This window comes from Coptis chinensis, chromosome 6 (assembly GCF_015680905.1).
Source record: "Coptis chinensis isolate HL-2020 chromosome 6, ASM1568090v1, whole genome shotgun sequence".
Taxonomy (NCBI): domain Eukaryota; kingdom Viridiplantae; phylum Streptophyta; class Magnoliopsida; order Ranunculales; family Ranunculaceae; genus Coptis; species Coptis chinensis.
In genome coordinates, this window is record NC_141461.1 from 80989596 (window position 1) to 81014642 (window position 25047).

A 25047-nucleotide genomic window follows, 5' to 3' on the forward strand; every position below is an offset into this window, starting at 1 on the left:
CAACTACATACAAGTACTCAACTAGATACGCCATCTTTTGGCATTCCCTTTACCACTAGGTGCCTTTTCTCTTGTCTGAGTTGTAGGTCCACCAGCCATTGACCTTTTCTGAGTTGTAGGTCCACCATCCATTGACCTTGTCGAAGTTGCAGATCCACCACCCATCTTCTTTGGAGTTATTTTCTTTGTAGTGTTGTGGTATTTCTGGTCTATCTAGCCATTGACCTTGTTTGAGTTGCAGGTTGGGCTAATGATGCTCCTCTGACAGAACTTGTTGATGATGTTACTCTGACAGAACTTGTTGATGATGCATTAGTTAGGGTATCCACTTCAGGCATTAGATCAACTGCTACTGGCATAGATGCAGTGTTACTAGGAACTGATTCTTCAACTGGGATTCGCTACTGCTAATTGATTACCACAAGTTTAAATAATTTAAGCTGATAGGTAATAACTATGGAACCCTAAAACAATAACATTAAAACAAAATAAAAACAATGTTGATATGATGTGAAAGAAAAATTATACCCCTGGCTAATAGTAAATCGGCTGCTGGAAAATTAAAATCTAAAAATTAACATCCAATAAACACAACCTAGTTACCAAAAAAAAATTACCATACAAACAGCTAATAAAACAATATAATTTTGAATATAATGAAGAAAATTTGGTTTTGGTTCTTCAAATTTCAACCTAGCATAAATTAAACAATATACTTTTAAATAATGAAGAAAGCATACCTTAAATAATGGCAACCATTAAGAAAGTTAATCAAAAAGCTCAATCAGGGCAAGTTGGTAAGAAATGGGGGTTTGAAATTGGTGAGAAATTTGAATGGGTGTTTGAATTTGGTTTGTTTTTGGTGAGAAACAACTATTTTTTCCAGCTTTCCCAAATTTTGGACGATTTATATGAATTTTTCAATTGAATTGTTGGAAGCAATTTTGATTTTGATTTTGGTTGTTTGATTTTGGAGAAAATTTGGGAAGAGGAATAGGTGCGGAAACCCTTCGTAACTCAATTGTTTCTATTTCGGTTTGTTTCTATTTTGAAATTTCGATTAGATTTCAAAATTTAATGTCTGGATGGATTTGGATGATCTAACGGTTCTGTTTGGGCTGTTCGATGGTTGTTTCGTTTTTCGCTGTCTACCTAGCCAAACCGTAAATATATATATATATATCGAGTCAATTCAGTTCCAAACGCCCAAGGTTCGATTCCATGCGTGTAAAGTTTTAGAATTAAAGCGGTATTTCCCTATTAAATATTGTTTATATCTATAATAATAATGTACACAAATTAACAAGGCAGCTTGTTCTGGTGTACTGGTTGAGCTACTGACCAGATTTCTAGGCGCTCAAGGTTCGAGTCTTCGTAAAAAAAAATTGAATTTTATTACTTCAAACACTATTAATTACCCGGTAGTTCAGTCTAAACCGTCCGGGTTTGAATGGTTTACACAAAAACCGGACAAATTAACTGGGTTTCTACTGGGTTATTTGCTTAAACGATCTACTATGTGACCCAACCCGATTTGGTGACTGGGTCACCAGTTTACCGGGTCAAACCGCAGAGCCAGGCCGAGCCTGATAATACTGATTCTATCAACAAGAACTATGTTTGAGCATAATAAATAGTCTAACCGGCAATGAAATCAACAACACCAACTATTCATTAAACTCAACACTAAGTGATATAGAATATATATATCCCAAACTCATCATTAAAATTTAATTTTCTCATGCTAATGATATAAAAGAAAACAAAAAGATTTTTTTGAAAACCAATTTTCGAAATTCATTTCTCAAGTACACCCTCCCCCCAACTTAACGTATGCATTGTCCTCAATGTATAAAAGTTAAGTACATAAAATGAATGAGAAAAAGGCCGGGAAAATATTATCATTGATGTCGAAGAATATCAGTACATAGATCTTTCTCTGTCAAATTAACTTAAGCTCACAAAAATAGAGAAAATTATGTATAATTAGTCCAAACCAAAATTAATCCTCATAATCAACATTATTTATTATTATTTTTTAGGACTTTTTAAGTAAGATCCCTATGACTATATCATACCATGCATTATCAATTTGGAGTGAGGAGATTAGATTTTCTTACCCAAATCTGATGAATGTTTGGCGGACGAAGAGGTCTCACCTTGTGGATCATGAAAAATACTCCTTGATATGCTGAAACGATTCCTGATGGAGTTGCTTCTCTACCTTGAACTTTTTCAAGTCTGATGACTGTGTGGTGAGCCTTGTGCTTCCTCCATGTAGAAGATGGACACACACAAATCTTTCTTTCTAACATGACAATATTATCTGATGTGCCCTTTACCACCATAATAATAACAATGGATATCCGGCTGACTGCGTTCAAGTTGGGCGGTAGACTGGTTCACACACGGCTCTCGTTTAGGCAATGATGGTGTAGCAGAAGCTTCAATAGTGTAGTGCATATTTTCAACTTGGTCCACTTTCTGCTTTAGGAGACACATTTTAGTTTCTAGAATCTGTTGTTTTTCCAAAACTTCTTTAAGCTGATTCTCTAGCAACTGATTTTTCTGGGAATCGGACTGTTGTTTATCCTAAAGTGTAGAGTTCATCTTCTCAAGATATGATACTCACTCTGCCAATTTTCCATTCTGCTCACTTAAATTCTGAATTTTCTGTAGAGATTCCAAGAACATGGCTAGCAACACCTCCGTGGTGGGATTCTTTGGTTCATCACAGATTTCTGTAGATTGAGCACTCTCAATTTGATCTTTGAATGGGAATAATTCTTGTATCATGCTATCAAGGAAGTACACCTCTTCACCTTTGGCATTATCATTATCCTTATTCAATAGGTGAAAGATATTTATATCCATAAACATCTTACCAAAGTTTATTTTCATTTCACCATTGTGACAATTTATTAAAGCTTTCGTGGTAGCGAGGAAAGGTCGGCCTAGAATAATTGGTATTTTATCAAAGGCCTCCTGGGTGTCTAACACAATGAAATCCACTTGATAGTAGAAATCTGCTACTTTAACAAGAACATTCTCAATTATGCCTCTGGGAATCTTGGTAGAATAGTCAGCTAACTTCAGTTTGACTTTTGTAGCCTTTAGGTTTTCCAGGCCCAATGCTTGATACACATGATATTGCAAGAGATTAACATTAGCACCAAAAAAACATAGGAAAAAGTGCCTTCGGTACAAACACATCAGCATGTGTTTGCTCTTCTTTCTCTTTGGCACTCTTGCATGTCCCGTCTTCAGCATCTTGATAAATAGGAGTGGAAAAGGTTTCTCCTACTTCCTTTTCGAACTTCATTTGAAATCTTAACTGATTGCTCTTTAGCAATGTCATCATGAGAAGGTAAGTAATGTTCTATTGAGTGTTAGTGGGTTGTGAGGTTAACCATAGAGTGTTGAAGATGGATGAATGGGAGTTTAATGATAGGGGAAATGTAGTGATTCTTTAAAGTTCATAACTTGGTTTGTTTGTAAAAAGAAAATGACTTGTATTGAAATGATGATTGAATGAAACTAATGAAATGAAACTTGGTTTTGAATGAAAAATATGGAGTAGAGATTACAAAACATAGAAGACTTGAATGAAAACTTGTATTGAAGAACTTGAATAACAACTTGAATTGAAAACTTGATAAAGAACAAAAGAGAAAATAAGGCAAATAAAAAATTGAAAGCAAAGGACTTGAAATGAAAAACAACACTACTCCTATATGACCATATATTAAGTCTAGCTGCTCTCTCTCTTCTCACATTTTGGTTTATATATTACACCTTTTCCAAGTTACAGATTTGCCCTTCACCATTGGATTTAAGCCACCTCATGAGTTTGCTTTATGCTTTCTCTAGATGCAAGACACCTCATAAGTTACTTTTTTCTTTATACTTTATACTTTTAATTTGCTTTTGCTTTTGCTTTTGGTTTTTTTCATGAGAAAGCTTGGTTATACCAGGCTACTTTTGAGTTAAGACCATACGCTTCAGTCTTCTGGGTATGGGACCTTGACCGCTGACCGTTGACTTTGACTTTTTAGTATTTTCTTCTATAAGCTAGAGTCTTCATAACAAGCATCAATAGAGCTTCTTTTGGCGCTAAAATGCATCTTTTACAATAAGTGGTTTGAAAAGGCTTGTAACCTGCAAATGGCAGTAAAAGCTATGAGTTGTTTGTTTATAAAACATAAGAATGACATAATTGAAGCATTGTAAGGGTAATAAAATGAAAATTTGCGGTTTGATCATCAACCCCCAAATAACATTTTGTTTGTCCTCAAGTTAAAATGAAAGAGATAAAAACTAAGATCACAAATGTGTGATTTATTATACTAATCTCATTTCGCGGAGTGCGATTGCATTGACCATATGCAACAAGGCCTTAAACCACTAGGAATTCCCTAGTGGATGAGCTTAAACCTCGTGAGAATTTTCCAGAGAAGGTACTTACAAACTTTTTCTATCTAGTATAAAAGGTCTTGTTTCCTTATCTATTCTCAGAAGTCTATACATCTCATTAGCGGGGAATAAAGACAAGCTCATTTGAACATAGGTGATAAGAGCTCAAAACTGTAGTTTAAACCCTTTAATAGTATTTTTTTTATTTAGCCAATTATGTTATTAATAATATAGGTTTATACTAATTACGTGTTTTTGAGTATTTCAAGTTTCAGAGTTGAATAAATGTCAATTCATTACTAATTAGGCGCTAAAAGGAGCTAAAGTGATTGCTAGGAAAGTTCCATGATGAAGCCCAAGTCTCATGGAGAAAAAGCCCTTAAAAAGTCAAAGTCAAAACTGTTAAGTGAAAGTCAAACCGGATAATTAGAGAGCTAGAGAAAAGTCAACAGAACTTCAAAAGGTCATATCTTTGGACTCAGCCTCAGAGTTGAGCCCATTATATATCAAAATGACCGGCTCAGAAAGCCCTTTCCAATGGTCTAGGCCTTGACTTAATCAGAGCAGTATAAATTGGTAAAAACATGCGCTACAGTAACACAACTAGAATTAGAAGTCTTGGATTCAACCAATTGGGTTATGGACTTGATTTATGGGTCCATAACCTAGCTTAAAAACCCATGCACGATTTTGTATCATGATATAAGAGAGTAAAAATCTGAAACCCAATATAGACTACTCCCCTATTTAGTTTAGTTAAAAATTAGGGTTTTCTCTCTCTTTCTCTCCCATTAGTAAGAATAATATCTGCTTCCTCACTAATTAGTTTAGAGTAATTAGGGTTTAATGTTCTTGCCTCTAACTCCATTACACCATTAGTTTTATTAATATAAGTTTAGATTAATTTAATTATGTCTTCTTGTTATTGTTTATTGTTAATGAACCTAATGGAACTAGGTTAAAAACTCAATTAGAGGAGTTTTATGAAGTCTATGTGAGGGTTATGATTGTTCTTCATTAGTTTTCTTATTGTCTTATGTGCTTCAAGTTCAAGTTCTATAGTTGTCTAGAGATAGAGATTATAGAAGTTGAACTAGAGAAAGGAAACTCCACAAAGAGATTTGTGGAGGAGAATTTCTCTTATGCTAATCATATCTTAGTACGGAGATTGCTATGATTGGTTAGGGATCAATAAAAATTGTGACTTTTGTTGTTTTACCTTGTGTAGATTAATAAAAGTTAAGATTAAAACATGAGAAACTAGTTAGAATAGTCATAGCTTCACATAGATGGATTAATCCTTCCTTTTTGTTCTTCCTATCCATTAAATTCACCTTTTAATTGCTTAGTTTAAATTAGTTTAATTTATAATTAGTTTATTACATTGTTAGGTTAATTAATTTATAATTAGTTTTAGTTTAAATAAATCACAACACTACTCTCATTGTTCTCACCGTGATTTCTAGTGGAATTCTAAGTTCTTAACGATTAAGAGTGGAACGAATCCTGACTTTCTATATTGCATAATGAATGGAGAGTAGGAATAATAATGATAAGAAAATTGATCCTTAGTTGTTTGTGTTCTTTTATAGATAATTAAGGGACAATTTTTACTTTTATCAAATGGCGTCGCTGCTATCTTAGTTGTTTTAGAATTAAATTCCCTTAGTTTTTCATGTCTACCAATATCCAACTTCACCCACCCACCCGATTGTTTGTGTTCACACTGTGTTTATTTTTTTTCAGAAAACACGGGATTTTTGCTCCTGGAAGTCGACTGAATTTTTTTTCGAAACAGTACTTTGAGCGCGTACGTGCCCTTGTTTACTCTTTATTTGAGCGCGCTGATAACCCGTAAAAATAATAGAATCCTAAATATTAATGTTAACAACACTAATACTTAATCCTACCGTTCTTACGTTTAAATCAATTCTTCTTACTCTCAAAATATAATCATGCAATAAAATGAGTAAGGATTCGTTCCACTCTTAACTCTCTAGACTTAAATTGAATTCAACTAATCAAACCCAAAAGAAACAATGGTGAGAGTAATGATTAGATGTGAAATTTCTATACTACCATTCCCAATACAAGAACAATAATAACAATAAGACATAATTAAATTAAACTGAATATTAAAACTAATTTAGAACTAAGATTGTGAATAACTAATTATGAATTTAAAACAACTAAATATAAATAAGAATTTAAGCAATAATCTAAATTGAAATGAAGAACTAATACTTTATTCTAAAAAATAAATATGATTCTAAACTAACTAATTGAATGAATGTAAAAAACTAGATCTAGATCTATCTTTTTCTAACCCTAAACTCCATTAACATTAGCTTTCTAACCTAACTACCTCTAACAAAGAGGTAAGCTTTTGTTTTTATACTTTTAGATCCAAAAATCGTGCATGGGCTTGGAGCCATGTTTTGGGCCGGAAAATCGGGCCCAAAACCCAATTTGGCTCTTCAGCTGCGGTTGGCTTCGACAAATGTTTCGTCCACTTTTGCTCCTCTGATTGGGTCAAGGCTTGGACCATTGGAAATTTCTTTCCGAGCCGGTCGTTTTGACATAAGATACTCCCAACTCCGAGGTCTGAATCCAAAGATACGGCATTCGGAAGTTCTACAGACTTTGTGTGCTGTTTCTGCCCGTGTTGACTTTTCAGCTTTTGACCGAGCTTTACAAAGGCTTTGTCTCCTTGAATCTTGGCCTTTATTCACAGAACTCCTTAGCAACCGACCTTTGCTCCTTTATCTCGCTAAAGTGGCACATTTCTGCACATAATAGACTTTGAAGCCTGAAATGCATAAAAACACGAATGTCGATTAACTCTTAATTATTACTCACATAATTGGTCTAAAAAGTATGATGGTTAAGGGGTTAAAACTACAGTTTTGGGCTCTTATCAAACCACCCCCAAACAGCATTTTGCTTGTCCTCAAGCAAAGATGAGAAATTAGAATAAGTGACCAAAAATGGAATTCTATCTATTCTCGTTTCGCTGAGTGCGATTGCATTGACCATATACAACAAGGCCTTAAACCACTAGGAATTCCCTAGTGGACGAGTTATAGCCTCGTGAGAGTTTTCCAGTGAAGATACTCACAAACTTCATCTATACTACAACGACTAAGAAATAAAACTATTGTTTCCTTATTCATGCTCTAAATTAACTATACCTCTCACTAGCAATGCATATAGAGTAATCAAGTCGAAACCTAAGCTAATATATGCATAATAATCAATCATCTACAAGTAAACATATATACAATGAGTAATGCTATGAAATGCAGTAACAGGTCCGTTTCTAAAACTTTATAATAGCGTCCTTAAGTCGGTTCTCACATAAAAGTCAAGACAAAAATCACTCTAATTTTTCCACTCAAGTTTTGCTACTCCAGTGTGCAGTGGGCATACTTTACCTTACAATCTCAATGACACACAAGGAAGCCGAAGTTGATCAAACACATCTGTCACTTACTATCACACTAACCTATTCCTAATTGAGCTAGAGGTCTTTATTAGGTGTTGTGGGGATTAGGAGATGGTTTAAGAATGAAGGAAACGGATATTCAAAAAGACAAGTCTGAGATAATAGGGTCTTCATATTACGTAACTAGAGAAAACCTTGTTCTTCTGCTTCTACACTTTGTTTCCATCCTTAGCCTTTTTCTTTTCGGCTTTTCGACTCCTTTTATTCTATTTTTGGAGTTTTTATTTTATTTCTATTTTTCTTTTTCTTTTCTTTTATTTGGATGGAAAGTTCTTTTCTTTTTCTTTTCTAAAGAAACTAACTAATTTCTATTTACACAGGTTTTTCTCTTCTCTTTTCTTCACTCATCCTATTCTCAGACTTATTCTAAAATGGGTAGGTTGATTTTTATTTTTATTATTTTTTTTTTATTTTTTTTTTTTGTAACAGGGGTAAAGGAATTATGGTTTATGGAAGGCTAAAGAAAGGCTCGAGGGGCTTACTAGCGGAAAATAATTCATAGGTTTGAATTTCTGGCTATATCGATCCAAAGAGGGCCTAAATTCTCGCTTAGGATATGGCATAGTGATCAAGCAAGTGGACGTGTGATTTCTCTATCCGGATTTTACTTCTCCCTTGTGTCATTTCTCAAATGTTTCACTCATATAAGGCTTTAGGCTATATTCTCACAGGATTTGTAGAATAAGTACTCTAGCCTAGATTTCAGAAACTTACTGCCAAACAATCATAGATACTCATGTAATATATTTATAGATAGATGCAAAGATTATTACCTACATATTAACCTAAGTTTCTAAAAATTATTCTAATGCAAAAAGCTACATGAGACTTCTAGATTATTAAGAGCATAGAGAAAGAAACAATACCAATATTCCTAAGTGTATATCATAAACTTTTTATTTTTATTTTTATTTTTATTATTTTTAAGACAAATAATACGTAATATACAACCTAATATGTAATATGTGCTTAACATTTACATCGTGTTTCTATACCACCCCCAAACAATTTGGGAGAAGGGGTTCATGAAACAATTCAATAGCACAATTAAATTATGTAACTAACTAATTTTTTTTATAATTTTTAACATTTTATAAATAAAAGTCGTAATTTACATCCTAAAAGTGTCTAATTTTTGCAAATGTTTCTATCCCACCCCAAACAATCGAACGCTTTGTCCTCAAAGTGTAAAGAGATAAGGAAAGAATTTACCATAGAAACGTGGCAAAATTTGGCAATGCACATGTAATGTAAATATTGTAAAGATGATATGATAATATGAAGCACAATTAAACCGGTGCGTGCTAACTAACACAAACTATACCGGAGTAAACATGACACGCTTTAGGGTGGCAACAAGATTTGAAATGAATACCAAAATCGCCACCCCCAAACAAAATTGGAAAACTCTTTTTAAGTTTGAAAATTTTTTTTTGGCCTATACTCCAGAAAGTTGGTATTGTACGAAAATTTGGGTCTTTTAAAGTCAGATTCCCTAGACTTAAAGTGATATATATGTATTAACATGCAGTTTTCCATATATCAATAATCTAAACAATTGTGGATCTTTCCGTAAATAGTTAACCGAAATGCACCATCAAAACGAAATTAAACACCAAGATTTCCTATGGCGTAGCTTAGTGGAATGAGAGCAAAGCCTTATAGATCTAAAACCTAATCGAAAGCATCTGGTTTCTTCTTTGTCCTCCTACTGAAGGGGGATGCCAAGTAAATGAGCGTGAGAAAATTGATGGTTGTGGAAGATAATGTAGGATGTGGATAATTTTTAGAAGGAAAAAAATGAAAAAAAAAAAAAAAAGTGTCAAGTGGCTTGTCCTTGGGTGTTACTTCTTCACCAGTTGGTTTTAGATAGTTATGAAGCATAGGAGAAACACCAAGGTCAAGTACAAACTCAATGGTTCTTTGAAAAGGTAGAGGGCGATGAACATTCGTGATGGAAGGTGAATGAGTGACATGAGGATGTGAGGTGGGTGAATGGTGTTCAACTAGTGTTCTTAGTTCTATATCATCGAGGCCTTGAGATATGCAAGACATTCCTCAATAGGTGGGTAAGAAGAATCAATGGGATAAAGGGCTTAAAATTCTTCTTTCGTCATGGCGTCAAAGAGATGAATGGATGTCAATAGGAGAGAACTTCAATGGCGGCAAAAAGAAGGGTTGCAAAAGAGTCGAAGGAAATCCTCCTTGATGTTATCTACGTCTAAGGAGTAGAAATTGTGATCCTTGTCTTCTTCCATAAGAGGGGTATCTACTAGTGTGGGAACTAAAGTGTCAGCCGCACTAATGTGAGGTACAAAACTCTCAATGGACTTCACTTCCCCTTCTACAGGCAAACCTAGTTGTCCCTATTTTTGTCTAAACATGTTAACTTCTATAGAAAGATTTCCAAAAGAAAGAGTCATTGAGCCATCCCGACAATTGATTTGGGCATTGGCGGTTGCCAAGAAAGGACGCCCTAAGATGATGGGAATGGAATCATGAGCAACTTCTGTGTCAAGAATAACAAAGTCGGTTGGATAGTAAAATCCTGAACTTTAACGAGAATATTTTCAACTACACCCTTGGGATACTTAATAGAACGATCGGCTAACTGCAAAGTCATTTTGGTTGGTTGAAGTTTTGTTAGACCTAGTTGTTTATATAAATAAAAAGGAAGTAAGTTAACACTCGCCCCTAGGTCGAATAAAAAGCAGTTTGTTATGAAGGTATCACCTAAGGTGCATTGTACTGATGGGGCGACTATGGTCCTTGTACTTAACAATTCCGTTATGTTCGGATAAAGAGGATATTGTTGATTAAGAATGCTTAGTGGGGTATGTTAGTTTTCCTCTTCTTGGTGCACAACTCTTTTTAGAAACTTAGCGTGTCTAGGTAGACTTTTTATAGCTTCTAGAAAAGGTAGGTTTATAGTCAAATTTTTAAACACTTCCCTAATCTCATCAAAATTCTCGTCCTTTTTAAACACAACTAGTCTTTGGGGATATGGTGCTTTATCGCTATTTTTAACATAAGGGATAAAAGTATTATTAGTCTTTGCTTTATCTCTATCCGTTTTCCATCTAGGTATCCATATTGGAACCTCTACAGGTGTAGGGTCTTCACTTTCTATTATTGGGTCTTGTAATGTTTACCCTTTTGGTTATGGTTTAACTGGTACTTCTACAGTTGTAGGGTCTTCAGTTTCTATTATAGTATTTGGTATGGTATCATTTTTAGTTTGCTGGTAATCTTTAGGCATAGTCACTTGGTTATCAACTACTCGCTCTGAACGAAGGGTAGTGACTGTCTGTAGGTTCCCTTGGTTTATATTACCATTACACTGAATACTTTTTATTTCGAAGGCGGTGTTTGTTGACTTAGGATTAGGCACTGCTTGACCTGGAAACATGCCGGTTTGGTTATTATTTTGGTTAGAAGACATGTCAATAACCTTTTGGCACAAAGACTGCATCATTTGCATCGTTTGTTTCATTATATTAGAGTTTTGATCATACTGATCTTTCATCAAGTTGGAGTTTTGTTGCATAATTTGATTTTGTTTCTCCAACAAGGTCACTACTACTTTGTCTGTAGATGGTTGTATTGGAATTAAAGCTTGTTGAGCGTTCATGTCTTGATGTTGATAGTTCTGGGTAATGGGTACTTGACACTCCCTCTTTTTGTGTGTTTAGATGGTGTATGGATGATGTAGATAGATGATGATTGTTGAACAAAAGGGAAGCGTATCAAAACCTAATTATCCCTCACTAAGTAAAGGATGAGTAGGGTATCGTTCCACTTTTAAGTGTATGTTATGTGAAGGACAGGACTAGAAAGGGGGTTTGAGGGATTAAAAACTAATATTGTAGAGATTGTAGATTCTAATGCTAAACTAAGCTAAACTAACTAAACTGTTGAGAATTTATAACAGAGGGAATTCAAGAGATTAGAATCCATCAATACTTTTGATCTATGACATTCTGCTTCATGGTTGTTCTTACAAGTAGACTATAATTTGGCAATCGAGCGAGTGCCGATGCCCTCTTGGACGAAACATCGTTAACAATTAACTCTACTTAAGGTTGTTCCTATGTTTATGCTATTAATATCTTCTTTCCTTTTATGTAAGCTCGGGCAGCCATTCAATGTATTACCAAGAGCAACATCAAGGAGTACTTCCTAATAGGGCGACCATTCAATTAATCACCACTTAAGGCAAACACAAAGAATACTTCCCCTAGCCAGCCACCCCCTGAGCTACCCTTTCTAAGGCAACACAAAGAATACTTCCCTAACTCTAAAGAACTATACTACTAGAAGAAAAGTAAAGAACACTAGCATGATATTAATATTGCAAAACATAAACCCTATTCTATACTTCCATCCCCTGGTGTGGGCAATGGAACTAATAACTAAAAACATAAAGAACTAACCTGATTGAAGAACACCATGAACCAGAAGAATCATTAAACCTTAAGCACTGGCTTCATATTCTCCCTTGAAGGAGAAGATTAGCCTTCCATAAAGAAGGAACAACAAGAAGAAGAAGAGTTGAAGAACATAAGACTAGAAAGACTAATTTATTAAGACTTCGACTAGTTAAAACCCCATCTTTTATTATTAATCTCTCTCTCAAGTTCTCGGAGACAAGAATATAAGTAAATTGGCTAATTACATGAGACACTTAGGTCCTCTATTTATAGGGGTTACAATGAGCTCTAGAAGCATTCCAAACCGTCATTTGTTTCCTAATACAAATAGACTTCTTCCAGAGTCCGACTTCGGAGAAGGAATTGGCTACAGTGTCGATTCATGCGTCTGGACGCATTATTCATGCATCCTAGACTTAATCAATGCGTCTGGACGCTCGATTTATGCATCCCAGACGCAATCAATGCGTCTGGACGCTCGATACATGCGTCCCAGACGCATAAGCCGATTTTCTCTCTTCTGCTCTATCCTTCTATCCTCTTTTGCGGGCTTTGGTCCAAACAACGAATCCTTTGGCCTTGGGCTTCCAAATAGACTTTAAAATAGGTCCAAGTCGCATCTTTAACAGCTCCAATTCCTTGGCCTTCTCCATGATTGTCCACGGGCCTCTCATGTGACCCTTAATGCTCCGAATTGCTTCGTTTTACCCCATTTTCTCTAATATTCTACAAAACTTTCTTTTTCACAGTAGAATCTTAAAACACAACTTATAAACACTATTAGTCCACTAAGATGGCTAAACAAGAGGCATAACCGAGGGTTAAATAGCACTTTTTGAGCACTTATCACAACTCCCAACTAGCCTTTTGCTAGTCTCTTAGCAAAATAAGATAAAAAATAGATAAGTGATCAAAATCACATCCTAATAACAAAAATAAAATCTTAACTCATTTTTTAGCGGGCATCAGCGATTGCATTTACCATATGCAACAAGGCTTTAAACCTTTATATTCCCCAAAAAAGGACGAGTTATAGTCTCGTGAGGGTTTTCAGGTGATATACCCACAAAATCAATCAATAGCATGTTCAAGAATGATAGTATTTTTCAGAGAGAGAAATTCCTTACCCACTTAGTGCTTACTCCAATAGACAATCTCCATTGCTAACCACATTGCTGCAAAGACTCATAGATTATGATGAGAGATAGTAACAATTGACAAAATTCTCAATCAAGGCTTATGTGTGTACTTAGTCAATTTCCTATACTCTCCTATCCAAGAAACGGAATCCCTAGTTTACCTTTAGACAAATAAATCTCGACTTTCAATCCTCACTAGTCATACTCTCAACAAAGAATCTCTCAGAAGATGGTCTACTATTTTACCTCATGTATGTGGGGAAAAGAATAATGCATACGAACATCCCACATACTACCTTGAAAAATAGACTTCTGAATAAAAGTAGTCTCATGGAAAGAATGTCAATCACATATGAAGTGTCGTGTCTTTCACTTTAGCATCCTCTCACCTATTCTAGACTTCGTACCATACTGTAGTGATAAGTCATGGGTTGTAACTTGGCTTGGGTATTGGTTTATGAAGAAAAGGTAAAAAGGATTCTAAGGTTGTTTTAAAAAAAACACTAAGGGTTTTGCTTCTTTCTTTGGAAGATTTCTTTAAATTATATATTGCAGAGAAAATTCTTCCTTTGTCTTAGCTTTTCCATCCATTCTGTTCAACTTTTTTTTTTTTTTTTTTTTTTTTTTTTTCCAATGGTATATCCTTGATTAGTACTGGATATGCTTGTTTTCCACTAGCTTCTTTCACTTAGAACAGAATGATGGTCTTTATTGTATCTCTCTGGTATTTCCTTGTAATCTTCCTTTTGTGCTCTTTCTTCCTCTTTTTGTCCCTCGTATTCTCATAAACATATGGGTATGGCTGATAAAGATTTTGGCTATACTCCTTGTCTGGAGTTGGGTGACGGGTAAAGGTTTTATGAAAGAAAATGGCTTATTGTAAGGCTCAAAAGGGTTTAACATGATGGTCCTACTAGGTGGGATAAAGGCTGAATGTGTTCACTACTTGACTTATCAGTATGATACTCTATTTCGAATAGACTACAAGACCTAATGGCTATCTCCCCCAGTTGATGTCACTTAAGTGATTAACCAAATTAACGAATAATGAGACTATATTACAACGACATAAAGAACTGAAAGATGTTGATTCACTAAGACTTCGGATTTTTAAGTAAGAACTCTCCAAAGAATGGGTATAAAGCTCAAGTCTCACGGGCTAAGTCTAAAAATTCTACTTCTAGTTTACTAGGGGTTTAAATCTCTCTTCTAGCAAAAAGTACACAAAACCCACCAAGTACTTATGGTGGTGCCTTGATAAAGAATTCTATCAATAAGAACTATGTCCGAGAGCATAATAAATAGTCTAAGCGGTAATGAAATCAATAATATCGACTATCTATCAAACTCAACACTAAGCGTTATAGAATCTATATCCCGGACTCATCCTTAAAATTCATTTTCTCATGCTACTTGATATAGAAACAAAAATATTTTTGTTTTGAAAACTAATTTTCAAATTCATTTCTCAAGTACACCCTCCCCCTACTTATGCATGCATTGACCTCAATGTATAAAGAAGTAAATGAAATGGATGAGAAAAAGGTAGGATATTACCATTGATGCCGAATATTAGAATTAGTTCAAGAAACAAATTTTTAGGTCTTTTTACGTCAGATCCCCAAGACGTAATGTGAGTCTGTTAAAGTCAGATCCTCAAGACATAATGTGAGTCTTTTAAAGTCAGATCCTCAAGACTTTTGAGTCCTTTATAGTCAGATCCTCAAGACTAGTACTCCCACCCACTCGGTTCCACTTTGTAGGAATTCTTCTGATCTCTCTCAAAGATGTGATTGACAAAAGTATACCTTGTACCAACAATTTTCTCTTAATGGTCGTAACCCGGGACAAGTTTCAAATGGCAATTCTTACAAAGAACCTAGCTTACGCGACTCTCTCTTATGTGCAAATGGACTTTTACCGAACCCTACACGAGCCATACAAATAATCTTCCTTTGAAGGTCAACGAGGAGTAAATCCCATAAACTAACAGTGGGGAATACTTAGGTTTCCATCTCAAAACTGATCTTTTCGACAACATGCTTACTTCCTGTAGACATTTTCGCTCGATCTACTAGAATTCCTTCAGCATATCCCTTCCTTTACCATGAAGTGACACTTTTCCCGATTGAACTAAGTTGGTATCGCAACAACGTTTAAAGACTAAGGAGAGATGATGCAGACAATCCTCAAAAGGACATGTGAATGTCTTTTCTTGGTCCTCAGGGTGAATATGGATCTGAAAGTATCCTGAGTAACCATCAAGAAAGCAGTAGTAAGCTTGTCTAGCTAATCTTTCTAATATCTGATCGATGAAAGGCAATGGAAAATGATCTTTCCTCGATGCGCTATTCAACTTCTTGTAATCGATGCAAACTCTCCATCCAGTCTGAATCCTGGTTGGAATTAACTTATTGTTCTCATTCTCGATTACTATGGTTTCAGACTTCTTCGGCACATCTTGAACTGGACTAACCCATTGACTATCAGAAATAGGGTAGATAATGCTGGCATCAAGGAGTTTGACGTCCTCTTCTCGAACTACTTCCTTCATCTTCGGATTAAGCCTCCTCTGTGGTTGCTTAGAAGTATTGGAATCCTCTTCCAAATGAATCCTATGTTGAACTATCATAGGGCTGATCCCCTTGATATCATCAATTGTCCAACCAATAGCTGACTTGTGTTCCTTTAAAAGTGCTACTAACCTGGATTCCTGCTCCTCAGTCAAATCTGATGCAATGACTACTGGGTAGGCTCCCAAATCTCCCAAGAAAACATACTTGAGTGTAGACAGCAAAGGCTTCAATTCTAGCTTAGGCGGCTCCTTCTTAAACTCTTTATATGGTCCATTAGGCATTGCCTCAACACTAAGTTCCTCACGATCACGAAGTGCGTCGAGCTTTCAACACCGTCGGCCGGGATATGAATGAGTCAGATAATCCTGTGCTAACGCTTCAATCATACAAACCTCGTTCACAGCACACACCTCCTGTGGTTGCTGTAACGTATGGAAAATATTGGTTTCGACTCTCATATTACCAAAGGATAACGTCATATTACCGTTTCGATAGTTGATGAGTGCATTTGCAGTGGCCAAGAATGGTCTGCCTAGAATGATTGGTATCTGCCTACCAGATGTAGGTTCTGTGTCTAGTACTATGAAATCAACCGGATAATAGAAGTCTTCGATCTTGACTATGACGTCTTCAATGAGTCCTCTAGGTATCTTCATTGATCTATCTGCCAACTGTAAAGTAACATCAGTCGGTTTTAGATCCTTCAAGCCCAACTTCTCGTAGACGAAATATGGTAGAAGATTCACACTAGCACCCAAATCTAATAAAGTTTATTCCTCCAAAGAATCTCCAATTCTGCATGTAACAGTTGGACTTCCAGGATCTTTCAGTTTCACAACCGATAGATTCTGTAGGTACGATGAACATCTTTGAGCGATAAAAGCTTCTTTCGGAATGTTGGTCTTCTTCTTTACTAGATCTTTCAGGAACTTGGCATATGAGGGAACTTGCTTGATGGCAGTCAGAAATGGGATATTAATCTGTAAATTCTGAAATACATCGCAAATCTCCTTGTACTGGTCATCTTTTCTGGTATTTACTAGTTTCGAAGGAAACGATGCTGGCGGATTCTTCAATATTGGTTCTCTTCTTCCGGCTTCGGTTGGCTTGGTAACAAATAGTGGAGTGACAGGTGGAGTCACTCGTGATGGCTTCTTCTTACTTACTTTCACAGTAGTTCCTTGACTTCTCTCGCCAGTTCCCGATTGGGTGGCACAACACTAGATATATCTGGAATGTTAGAACTGGGTGGGTGATAAGAGCCCAAAACTGTAGTTTTAACCCCTTAATAATCATACTGTTAGACCAATTATGTGAATAATAAGTAAGAGTTAATCACGATTACGTGTTTTTATGCATTTCAGGCTTCAAAGTCCATTATGTGCAGAAATGTGCCACTTTAGCGAGATAAAGGAGAAAAAGTCAGCAGAACTTCCGAATGCCATATCTTTGGACTCAGACCTCGGATTGAGGCCTACCTTATGTCAAAACGACCGGCTCGGAAAGAGCTTTGCAATGGTCCAAGCCTTGACCCAATCAGAGGAGCAGAAGTGGACGAAAAGTCTGTGGAAGCCAACTGCAGCTGAAGAGGCCTTTTTGGACTGAAAGAATTGGGTTTTGGGCCTGATTCTCTGGCCCAAAACATGGCTCCAAGCCCATGCACGATTTTTGGATCTGAATGTATAAAAAACAAAAGATTAGTTCTTTGTTAATGGCAGTTAGGTTAGGTAGCTAGAGAGACCTAAAATAAGATAGATAATTCTAGATCTAGATTTAATTGTTTTAATTAAGTTTAGTTCCATTTAAATTATTGTATTAGATTAAACCTTTGAATCTTGTTCTTCATTTGATTAGATCAATAAAGTAGTATTTTTTATCAATTTTGATTTTGTCATTTCCATTTCTAGATCTAATTTCAATTCTTGTTCTTATTTCATTTTAGTCATTAATTTAGATTTCATTATTGTTTAATTAAGTAAATTTCAATGCTTTATATTATGTTTAGATTTAATTTAAATGGAAATGATTGCGGAATGATTCAAGGCTAAACCTCCATTAGAGGGGGTTGAGAAACCTTGATGAAAGCTTGATTCCAATTATCGGAGATTGTCGTAATTTCCTTTCCACTTAGAAACGTTTAGTTCACCATGAGAATGGGTTTAATCGTTCACATGCTAATTATTAATTGGTAGAAATGCCATGTGTAATTAGGGATTAGGAAGAACCGATTGTTCTGCGTAGCGATTCAATTCGGATTCTGACGACTTCGTCGCTAGTAGATTAAGTTGAGTTAAGGTGGAATCAACCCCCTCTAACTCCTTATCATCGAATCAACGTAGCATTCCCTTAATTGTCGATAATCGACTAGTTGCATTTAGGTGGGTAGTTGCATCTTAGTCTAGTTGCCTTTTAAGTAAATCTCTCATAGACTTTAAGAAGATACTCATACTTAGAAAACACACATCTTGGGAAGGACTAAGAGTGGAGCGAATAACTCTACTCCACTATATCTCATAGGATTGAGAGTAGAAAACTTTTGATAAACTTATAGAAACAAAATAGTTGTTAGTTTACTTACGTTGTGAATTCATCGTTCATTTCGTAGGTAAACTACATCATTTCACTTTTATCAAATGGCGCCGCTGCCATCTTAGTTTCACTTTCGTATTGTTTTCGTAGTGCTAGTACTGTTTTTAAAGTCCCATTTCACCCACCCACCCTTGTTTGATTCATATTCATACTGTGGTTGTCCATTTCAGAGTTGAAAAATTCCGGGCAAAAATTACACCGCGAATTGGCGGCCTCCTTGGCCAGCGACCGCCCTAACTTCTTGGACCGAGCGACCCAGCCCCATGTGGAAACGACCAGCCTAAAAACACTGTAATTTGAAAATTACTTTCGAGCTGGCGCGACAGCTGTTTTAAATTTTAAATTTTTTCGGCGGTTTTGATTCGAACTTTGCTCTTTCATATTTTTCGGTGTTCTAACTCGCTATATACACTGAACAAAGCGTAAACAAGGCGCTATTCATAAAAGCGAAGCAAGGGCCTTGTCGAGGTATTCCTTTCTTCCACACCTCGCGTCTCTGTTAGAGGTTTATACTAGTATATCGAAATTGTTTGGAGTGTTGCATGTTTAGTTAAGCTCGACTTAGTCTTGCATGAGATTAAGGTGCAGTCGAATAAAAACACCTAACGTAAATACACAACAACAACAACAAACAAGTCTATCTAGTATACCACACACTACACCTCTAGCTACTATTTCACACACACCACCGATATAATGGGGAAGAAAGAGACTCCTCTCTCGGACTTCTACAAAGCCTTGGCGATAGCCCCAAATCTTGCATCGTTCTAGCGGACCAGTGGGGATTTGAGAATCCCTCCAAATATTTTTAATTTGTTACCCGTTTTCATGGTTTAGACCATGAAAAACCTTATCGGCTATCGTAGGATTGAACAAGTCTTAACAACATTCCACCATCCTATGGTTGATGCGGAACAAATTAAATTAAGGGTATTCCCTTTCACCTTAGCCGATAAAGGCGTCTTGGTTAACTGCCCAAAGCGCTAATTACGTGGACTTCGTGGGCTAAACTTGTTCAAATTGTTTATGGAACATTTTACCCACCCCTAAAGACGGATGAGATGCTTTCCAAGATTCATTTCTTTTCGACAAAATCCTCATGAATCATTTTCGGAGGCTTGGAATCATTTCACCCGATCTGCTTATAGAGTGTCCACACCATAACCTAGCAAAAGACCGTTAGTTAGGTTGCCTTTTTCAAAGGACTTCAACATCACCATAAAGAAGTCCTTGACATAATGAATGGGGTAGTTTCTTAAGTAAAGGAGCCTCGGAGGCTTATAAATTTTTAGAGGACCAAACTAAAGCGAAATAATAATTGGGGGTAGTGATGATATCCCCGCTCCGCTAGTTCTACTAATACGATTAAGGCTGCGTATGTTTGAAATTAAACCACGATTCGAGCTTAAAACTCTAATCGAATCACTCACTAAAAGGTCGAGGCCATTTACGTACAACAAAAGCCTATCCCGTCATGAATGTAAATTCAAACCCATGTAGTTTACATTTGGAGTCCACGAGCATCCCGACTCCCAGCGTCCTATAGCCTATGAACAGGCTTGTTCCATTAATAGTGAACCTAAGCCCCTTGGAGACAAAATCCCAACTCGGTTGGAGAAATAACCAACAAGTCACACCTCGAGGGTACAATAATCAATATGTTAGGCCAGCGCGACAACTTTAACCAAGCTCCACTCACGACAAGGGCGGGTCGGGGTAATTTTAATAATTATAACAACCAAGTGCAACCTCGACAAGGTCAAGCACAAGGTCAAGGTAATTATAATAATTATAATGCTAATAGAGGTATCGTTCCGTAAATAATAATTATCGAAATCCACCTATAAATAATTCACGTGAAATAGTTCGATCCACACCACCCGTGACTACTACACCCACACAACCTGATCGCCTTGACACCTTCATACAAGTGAGCCAAAAACTTTTCCAAACCATGGCTCAATCTAACCAACGACTTCTACAATCCGTTAATAATTTAACCCAACGGTTGGCTCAAGATAAAGCCCAAACCAAAGGTGTGTTACCAGTCCGCATAATACCTAATCCTAAAATAACAAACCGACCTTTGAGGTAACCGATAATACTAGTAATGAATATGAAAATGTAGGTGAGATAAATGCCATCACCACTCTCCGTTACGGCGAGTGGTTGATAACAAGGTAACTATGCCTATAGTTACCCCACCCGACCCCTACACCTATTTTTTACTAGATACCCATAATAGAAACCGAAGAGCCTACCCTTTGTAGAGGTACCGGTTACAACCTGAACCTAAAAACAAAAGCCACGGTTAAACATCCGGTGATACCATTGCTAAATATAGACGAAACCACCGTTTCCACAAAAATTAGCCATGTTAACTAGGGATACAAATTCACGAGGAGATTAGGGGCGTTTTCAAGAATCTAACTATAAACCTTCCTTCCTCGAAGCTATTAAAAAGCTACCACATCATGCTAAGTTTCTTAAGGAATTGTGTACTACTAGGCAAAGACAAATATACCAAAAGGCGCCTTTTTAACAGAATAATTCCCAACCTTATCTGCACATAATGGAATTGTTAAGTACAAGGACCACTGGTCGATCCCTCATTGTCTGATGCACCTTAGGAGATTCCTATCTGACGACAGCGTTATTAGACACGGGGGCTAGTGTTAACTTACTCCCATTTTATTTGTATAGACAAATAGGTCTAGACAAGATGCAACCCACTAAAATGGCGTTGCAATTAGCTAATCGGTCTATTAAGTATCCTAAGGGTGTAGTCGAAAATGTCTTTGGTAAAGTTCGAGGGATTTCTACTATCCGGCTGATTTTGTAGTCCTCGATCTGAAATTAAGCTAACGACTCTGTCCGATCATCATTTTAGGGCGTCCTTTCACGGCAACCGCCAATGCGCTCATTAATTGCCGCGTGATGGTTCAATGTCCATGTCTTTTGGCCATCTTGCTTTGAAGTCAATGTTTTTAAAACAAGGACCAGCGATTACCCGATTAGATATGGATGGAGAGGTTAGCATGATCAGCGTTGTTCGAGATTATTTCAACAACACGTTCCCGATAGTCATATGCCCAAAATTCTTTCCTTTGGAAAGTCGGACTCCAACATTTTCATTCCTACACTAGTCGATACACATATTATTGATGAGGAAGGGATAGAAGATTTTCTCAAAGATGTAGAGGACTACCATAGTAATGTGGATATGACCAATCTAGATGAGGAATTCGATGAGTTTTTGAGTAGGTGACAATTCACCCTATCAAGAACTAACTTGCACAACATCCACCTCGATTCCCCTCCTTCCACCCTTTCAAAGGAATCTCGAGTTTGCACTCGATCCTTTTGTTTCTCTGTGCTTCATAATTTTTAAATCCTCCTAGCAAGCGGATACTTGAAAGGACAAACTATTTGACACCTTCATTTTCAGAATTGAGACGACCCTACACACCTGATGAATGAGTTCGGTTGCTAAAACCACATCCTCATTGTTATGCAGTACTGTCTTTCTACAACTTATACATATCCACCATATTCTCCACAACCATTCACTTTTCCACACTTATTTACTAGAACACCCACTCATTCAAAAATTAAAAAGAAGGTGCATGATAGGTTACCTGATAGGGTAATCCGACTTAGTTTTCATTCCACTAGGCTGCGTCGTAGAAAATCTTGGTGCTTGATTGTGTTTGGATATGTTTTCTGTGATATTTATTTATGGAATGATCCACAACTATTTCGGTTGTTGATATATGATCAACTGCATGTTCATACATATGTTTTAGATAAAGTCTCGAGTATCTGACTATAAACGACTCAAATTCTGTGTTTGGTGCACTTCCTTTCACTTTAGTATATTGGTGAGTGCACCATTAAGGTAACCGGGCCCTCCCTATGGATTGTGTGGCTGTAAGTACCGGATCCTAAGTCCACGGTTCACATAGTTCACGTTTTCCACTCTTGCATGTTTTTCTCGGATTTTTTGAGTCATGTTTCTCTATGGTGTGAATTATGTCTTTATTGCTTATTGTTTTCCTTCTAAAAATAATAAAAAAAATAAAAAAAAAAAAAAAAAAAAAAAACACATAGTAATCTAGGAAGTCTCGAAATCGACTTTAAAAGACCCATCTGCTAAAAAACAAATTTTCTAAGCTTAGTTGTAAAAATTTGTTTGGGGTGGGTGTTAAATGTTCCATACTAAAATGTTTTATGTCCCATTAGAGTTGCTTAGGCCGTTTTCTTGTATTACGATTCGGATTGACATAATCTATTAATTTAGAGTTCATTCGTTAAGCATAACTTCGTCATGCACACACTTCGAGGTGTTTTCCACTATCTCGTATGTCATCCGAAGTCGGAATAGAGTGTTTTATGGATCATTGGATAGGAAATTCTCTCCTGATCATTTCCATATCTCATTACTTAAAAAATCGGACCCGTAACGGCGGGAATTTTGAATTGAAATTAGCGAAAAAATCGAAAAAATCAAAAATTTCGATTTTGGGCTTAGGCCAACCCCCCCAACCCGCCCGCGGCCCGGGCCACCACCTTACCTTCTCACCATCGGTTCATCGTTTTCATCTTCCATTCCGCCATTAACAAAGCTCCAAAACCTAAAACAAAATAAAAATTAAAAAGAAAATACAATAAACCCACGCCCGAAATCAAATCCTAACCCCAAATCTTCTCTAAAACCAAACCACCACAACCCCCACCGATTTAAATCACTAAAACCACCGAATTTATAAATTTTGGTGCGCCGCCACCACTCCACCACCACCACTGCTCTTTCTTTCGGGTCAATTTAAACCACCACCACCACATCATATTTAAACCCTCACCCATTCCAAACACTAGATGGCTCAACAACAATGCCGAATTATCACCGAGCAAGTTTTCATTTGCCGACCACTTCGCCGTTTTCACGGTGACGAAATGGCTAGTAGAGATTTGGGGTAGTTTGTGGTACTCGACCGAAGCCTTCTACCATGAAGACTTGGTCCGACGGTTCTACAACACCGGGAGTTGGAGGGGAGTAGGATTTTGTGATGGTAAGGAAGAAGAGGGAGGGAGTTGACTCTTTGATTTGTTGGCTGAGATTCTAGGCATTCCGCCTAGAATCCATCTGATGCCACTCTACAGAGCCCCCGTTTGGCCGGGGTAGAGCCTCGATGGGCGTGGATCGTCATCAATGGGAGCTACAATTCAAACTCCCATTGTGTTCGCCAGGCATCCCTCGGGACCAACCAACCGGCTCTGACCCGATGGATTGGTCGAATAATCCTAGGGAAGGACAAGGTCGGCGACATCGGTCCGACCTGCCTCCCGTCTTATGGGTACTCGGGAGCGGAAATGCGATTTCTGTATCTTGGAGTTTTTTTGCTGAGCATGATTAGGGGTCGGAAAGTCTTTGGCACCTCTTCCGCGTGTTAATCACCAAGATCATCTTTGAAGATGAAAGCGACTCCGTCGATAGGATTTACATTACCACCGCACCGTAACACGCCAGCGTATCTATAGGGAGTGTGTCCAACAAGTTTGGAGGAGGGCTGAGGATAGAAAGAAGAAGAAGATGATGGTGGAGCTGAGAATGAAGAGGAGGGGGGGACATGAGGATGATTCGGAGGAGGATGAGGAGGGGCGTGACTTGCTTTGATCTGGATGCCTTCGGAGGTGTTGGTCGATCACGTAACGCATGGCTATGCTTCATAGGGGCATCGTTCCCTAAACACTATCTGTCTGCAGACCTCCGGACTCGACAGCGACTATTCATCACAACCGAGATCCGCACCCGCAGAGAGGATGAGAGATGGGAGACGGCGGGGTCGAGATGGAAGCCCAAAGCCCGGTTTAGAGTGGATATACTTGCCGCTTCCCCTCATCATACGGACTCTCGGCTCGAGGACACGACTCACGAGGCATGGCGTCGTCGGCGAAGGGCGACTAGCTTTGGACCCGAGAGCCCGGGAGCCACCACTAGAGAGTGTGCCCTCGCCACCGCGATGGCGGGTATTTAGAAGTGTGAGGATTGATAGTGGTTGTTGTTTTATTTATTTTTGTTGTTTTTATTGTAATGTAACTTTTATTTTTAAAGTAATTTGAATTTTGTAGTGAAAGGTACTCTGAATGAAAATTTTAATATAAGGGGTTATTTTCAATATGTGTGGTTGTTTTATATTGATCCCACCTTCCCAACTTGTTTGGGGGTGGTTTTATCAATTCAAGCTTTATTTTTATATAACCCTACTTGTTAGAATTTATTATGGAGTCAAGGTGAAAATATGGTTGTTTAGGCAGAAATATGATTAAGTATCATTGTAGGATGAAATCTAGATTAAATAGGTACATTCAATCATATAATCAACCTAAAAGAT

The 25047-nt window shown here is 37.1% G+C and overlaps 1 pseudogene; it reads left to right on the forward strand.

Annotated features, from left to right (window-relative positions):
* The first annotated feature begins 748 nt into the window (after positions 1-748).
* Positions 749-25047, forward strand: part of LOC147494753 (S-adenosylmethionine synthase 3-like) — a 57605-nt pseudogene continuing 33306 nt past the window's right edge.